This window comes from Misgurnus anguillicaudatus, chromosome 13 (genome assembly GCF_027580225.2).
Source record: "Misgurnus anguillicaudatus chromosome 13, ASM2758022v2, whole genome shotgun sequence".
NCBI lineage: Eukaryota > Metazoa > Chordata > Actinopteri > Cypriniformes > Cobitidae > Misgurnus > Misgurnus anguillicaudatus.
In genome coordinates, this window is record NC_073349.2 from 8,114,236 (window position 1) to 8,120,186 (window position 5,951).

General features: G+C 36.3%; 1 long non-coding RNA gene across 1 annotated transcript; it reads right to left on the reverse strand.

Annotated features, from left to right (window-relative positions):
* Positions 1-1,792: 1,792 nt before the first annotated feature.
* On the reverse strand, positions 1,793-3,877 carry LOC141369380 (uncharacterized). The gene is made up of 3 exons (XR_012373048.1): positions 3,531-3,877; positions 2,238-2,297; positions 1,793-2,114 (listed from the first exon to the last, which is right to left on the reverse strand). It is a non-coding gene; the product is annotated as an uncharacterized lncRNA (long non-coding RNA).
* Between the last annotated feature and the right edge of the window lie 2,074 nt (positions 3,878-5,951).

The following is a 5,951-nucleotide window of genomic DNA, read 5'->3' on the forward strand; positions in this document are numbered from 1 at the left end:
TTTGTGTTAATATGACAGTTAACAGCAAAAGAGCGCTCACGCTTCAATATTTGATTGACAAGACAGCTGACTCGGTGGTTGCTTAGCAATATGAAAAGCCGCGTCGCACTGCTCTTTTTTTAAAAAAGGCAATGCGTCGCACCTTGCGTTTGCAAGCGTTTAAAGCGCTTTTGGTGTGACTGGCCCCTAAGCCCTCTCACTTGGACTAAACCATTAAATCAATGATGGTAATAAAGAAATTTTAAAAAGGCAAAACAAATTAATACAGATTTAACAGTAACCAATACATAACTGTTAGAACCAAAAAATATACAAAATTTACCAACATTTGAAACAAAACAAACTAAATTCATTATTAATGAATGTTTATCAAAGAATCAAACAAACACCAATCTCCCCCTCAGACAAGAGACCAATTAATTGTGCCCTCTATTGGCGGGAAATGTTTTTTTAAAATAGTGGCAATTACTATGACCGGGTTTCTTCTGTTTGCAATGTGAAAATGTTCCAGTACGTAAGTATGACTTTTTCATTTATGTTAAGTGGATGATTGAAAAAAATAAACATCTAACATGGCCTTGGTTGGATTCTTACCACAATACATAAATCAACAAATTAAAATAATGCTCAGAAAGAGGACAGGAACAACACTCAAACGATACACAATCATTGACATACATACATTAACTGGTGTTACAAAATCGCGCAAAACAAATATGTATTATGTTTGTATGAAAAGTGTATGTATGTATAGTGTGTTCTCAGTCCAGTGTCATAATAAAAGCCTCTAGTCACAGTGCCCCACTGCAACACTCCACCTGTACAGTCTGGCCATATGCATTGTCTTGTCTGCCTCGCCACATTATCGCCACTCTGGTTTGATAAACAAGAGTAATAAAATCTAAAACGTTTGCACAGAGATTGTAGCAAAAAAGAAATGCTAATGTCAAGACCATGCACTGAACGAGTAAAGCTCAAACTGACTCAAAATATAAACGCAAAGCTGTAATGTAAAGTCACTCGTCACCGTGACAGCAAGTAGACTTTTAAATCTGGAATAATGAGTGGATTAAGCTTTTTTAATCAGCAAGAGAGAAATAGAAAGTTGACCACTTTTACAGCTTCTGCTCTATCTAATAGAAATTATAACCATTATAACAACAGTCACATTTATAATCTATAGACCTGCACTGTATATTAATATACTATACATAATATTGTATTATATTGAGTTTGATAAAAGGGGTCAACTATAATGTGAAATTAATATTAACGTTCAGTAAATCAAAGTATTGTGTTGTGTCACACATTATAAGTTATTTGTCATATGTAGTAACAGTATAAAAATCTCAAGTTCACATAACTTTATTTTATATGCATTTATGAGCAAACCCTCTTCAATGGTTTTGTGTATATAGTGTATTTAAGCCATTTGTCAAAATGAAATGCTTATCTCCCAATTAAATATTATTAATTTTTAACTCTTATGCCTTGGCAACAGGTTTATTAATAGTTTGTACATTTACAGCAGGTACTTTTCACACAGTTCTTTAATTGAACCATTACATTTAATATCTGTCTAAAACAAAACACTTGACTCTTTGATGTTAATCTTACATGTGACAAACTTACAAAAATTCTGTTATGTTGTATTTTTAGTTATTGAGTTAACATTAAATAGTTGAAACACACTTACCTGTCAGGTAGAAAACACAATAGATCCCATTGCGGATAACAGGAAGTTTATTTAAATAATAATGTATGATAACAGACAGTAGCACATCTGCAGAGCCGTTTGAAGGAATTTGGGGGCCCCAAGCAAAATGGACATGGAGGCCCCCCCACACGCACGCAAAGCCTACAGGAACCACAGCATAGCCATACAGTTTAAGGTTTAAAGTTTAATGTTTATTTACACAGTTTGGTGGGAATTCAATAGTGATTTGCACAGTTTTTTTTCTAACAATATGACAGCACACACTTATCAGTTTAAACTCTGGGCTGTGCATGATATCAGCTATAATTAGAGCTTGTGGTACCTTGTGCTATAGAAGAAACATCAGCACTGAGAAGTGATGCATCTGTTGATGTTGAGGATGACGTTGATGGTGTAGCTGGGAAAATAATTGGAAAAAAAATCTGAAATTACCTGTTAAGTACATTTCACCATTTCACTGTTAGCATATTGAAAGAGGTCAGTATAAACAGCTCAGCTCAGTGAGAGAAATTCACTCTACCTTCATCAGTGGATGTATCCTTAGGAAGAGCCTGCGCCCTGAGAAATTTAAGCAAAGCACCTTGAGAGAGAAAGAAAAGATGGTAACACTTTATAATAACAATCATATAAAGATGGTAAATTGATAGTTAATTAATCTTTAATGGTCATTTAGCTGTTAGCAAACAGTCCTTTTACTGTTAACAAACAATTAAATTATAATTAAATTACTAATTATTAGTAGTGTTGTAAATTAACAGTTTATTGTAACACACATATCTATCATATAATATATTAGGTATTGGGTAATGATTAAAAATGCTTGTAGATCCTTAAGAAACCATTTTTAAAACATCTATAAACATTACATAGATAGACGGACCAAATATTCCTAACACTTTGTTAAGGGTTACTAACTTAGTTGGTTTGTAAACTGTCTATAAACATAGACAAAGTTGCAACAAATGACTATAATACTTTGTTAAATAGTTAATAAACAGTAACAGTGAAACATGTGGGTTGTCCTGATACTGTACTTGTAACAGTGTAAACATTGCTACACAGAATAAAGTAACTGTTCAAGATCTATTGGTAACTTATGTCATATTTGCATAAACTGTCACTACTGTATATCCTGACACTATAGCACATAAGTTATGAAAAAATAACGTTCCTCTGCCTCTTTCTGGTAAATAACGTATAGATTGTTTACAAAGTATTTATTAAGTAAAACGATCGGTTTGCTAACAGTTAAATGACAATAACTAAAGATTAAATAACTAACAATATACCATCTATTAATGATGGTTATTATAAAGTGTTACCGAAAAGATATGTTAGCAATAGCATTTCCATATTTTGATATTTATAAGGGATGCGGCTGCTTTCATATACCACCGATGCTTAAAAACTTCCCAAGCTATTGTTTGATGCACAGAATTGATCGTGTCGTTTTCCTATCCCCATTTGGTAGATACATTATTTTGTTAAATAGATTATCACGTTGTGGAATAGTTTGTTTCATTAGCACTTTCATTTAAACCTAATACTAAGCTACAGCAACATCATGGAATTAAACAGCGATTTTGAAACAGATCTGCGTCTTCCTTATCTCGTTAAAAAACATATTACAGTATGTAACCATATTCCGTTTGTTCGAGAAAAAAGTTCACTAACTGTTCGTTACAAGCAGCATTTGCCGTCAGGCAGGTATAGCTAACATAAACAGATTTTTGCTACTGCCTACCTGCTGCAAAATTACATCATTTGCACAAGACAAGTAGAGCTATTTCATCCAATGTAAATTATTACTTACCACTATCTTGTTTTTTCTTATATTCCTCTTCCTTTCTTTTCTTTCTTTTCTGGCTTCCAGAAGCATAAATCCGCTTCATGATGACTGCCAAAGTTTTGTATTTTGCCGGCAGCAGAGATCACATGGTTGGCTGGCTGCCTGTTGTCAGCAACTAGTACTGAGAGGGGGCCCCCTTGAGGGGGATTCCGATAATAACAGTGTCATTGCACTTTACTGCATTGCATTGACTATCAAAGGGACACAGTTTGTCGTTGCATTTATTCTCAACCAGTCGTTGTCTTGGGGCCCCAGAAAATTCCGGGGCCCCAAGCAATTGCTTGGTTTGCTTGCCTTGTCGCGACGGGCCTGCACGTCTGGGCGCAATGGCCACTCCGGGGCAGACGGCTGGAGGCGGGGAGCACACACAAGCACTGGGGAGATAAACCACACACGTCCGGACTCCGGCCACACAAGCGGACGGTGGGAGAGAGTATATACAACAGGTTATTAAATCCACAACGACACACAACAAGGAAATCCACAGTCAGCCCGGCAAACAGGCACCCGAAGCAGATGAGGTGGGGGAATCCTGCGGCGGGCAGAGAGAGAGAGAGAGAGAGAGAGAGAGAGAGAGAATTTGAATTTGAAAAAAACTTTATTAACAATTAACATTTAATTACTCTTCACATACCAAATAAACAAAAAAATAAGAAAAGAAAAAAATCACTTCAACAAAGTTGGATCACCACAAAATTCACCAACAAAATCATAAAGAAAAACACAATTCACCCTCACATACTACACACAAAGCACCATAAATACACCATATCGATTCAAAAGTGGAAAGATCTTCCATGATTTTATAAAAATATCAAAACTCTAGACTTTACCAAGGACACAAAAGATGCGTTGACATCATCCCCAAACCTTTGTTCTATTTTATTTTTCCTGGAGATGTAAAAGGCCATTTTTGCTTGCCCCACTAAAAAATTCAACAATTGACACTTAAAACAATCCGCCCGACAATATTTAAAACCCAAAATAAAAGTCTCAATACAAAACCTTTCATTAAACCTGGCAAACAAATCTTTTAAGTCTACAACAAAGTGCAAATGCATGAAATACAGTCTCCCTCTGCTGACAAAAAGGACAGGCAGGACTGACTTCTGGGTTCAACACAGAAACAAAAGAGTTCACATCAATTGCGCCATGGAGAATTCTCCACTGGATGTCACCTGTTCTCTTCGATAATGGTGGCTTATAAAGTGACCTCCATTCAGGTTTAACATCTTCACTCAATTTAAAAAAAGACCGCCAAGGTGTATCAACTCTTTAGGCAAACCATTTCTTATTAAAAACATAAACACAGGCTCTGTACAATTTTTTACCTTGACTTGAAAAAAAATCCAAAAACAAAGATTCACATGGTTTTAACAAACAACTTAAACTCTCATCAAGACTGGGTTGGACAATTAAACATGGAAAGGGATCATCTACTTCAGGAGTGCTATCCCCTGAGAAAAACTCTTCCAATAAGTGATCCTCCTCAATTGTAAAACATTGTTTTATCTTATTTAAAAACTGTTCACACAAGCGCATGGACCTGACACCTATGTATTTGGATGCTGCCTCCACATTCTTGAAATCTGGTCCAGTTGCAGAGAGTAAATGACCCAAAGTAAAAACCTTAGATCTCTGCAAAAGAGTGTTAAAGCCTGGTAAGTTACCATTTACCGTAATGGCTAGACGGGCCCCACATACCAATGGTTCTTGTAGAAGCCAGTAGAGAGAATGAAACTTCTCAGTCTTTTGTATCCGAAACAGTCCCCATACTTTAAAAAGGTTCTGATAGAAAATTGGCATCCTTGATAAAACAAGCTTCGTTGGATCCATTAGGAAAAGAGACTTGTCCAGACCAAATCCTCCAAAGGTACGCAGAATAGTACAGCTAGCAGCACGCCAACAAAAGTCATTTGAACCATCCAGCAGTCTTTGTAAGAAAGTTAGACGAAATGCAGCACATCTACTTTGTAAGTGAACTAAACCTTGTCCACCCTCCTCTCTCGGGAGGTATAGCACATTTTGAGGGATCCAGTGAAGTTTATCCCAGAAAAAATTCACAAGAGCTGCTTGAGCTTCCTTTAACAGCTTTACTGGAGGGTCTACACAAGCCACTTTATGCCAAAGTGATGAGGCTACCAAATTATTAACAATAAGAGTTCGCCCCCTGTAGGACATATTTGGTAGCAACCATCTCCATTTATCTAAACGAGCAGTTATTTTTTCCAAGACCCCCTCCCAATTTTTCTGTACCACACTATCATCACCCCAAAAAAAATCCTAAATATTTTATCCCGCCACTACCCCAAATTAAACCCTCAGGAAGGCAAGGACTTCCACCAGACCATTTTCCTATCAGTACAGCAACACTTTTTTTCCAAT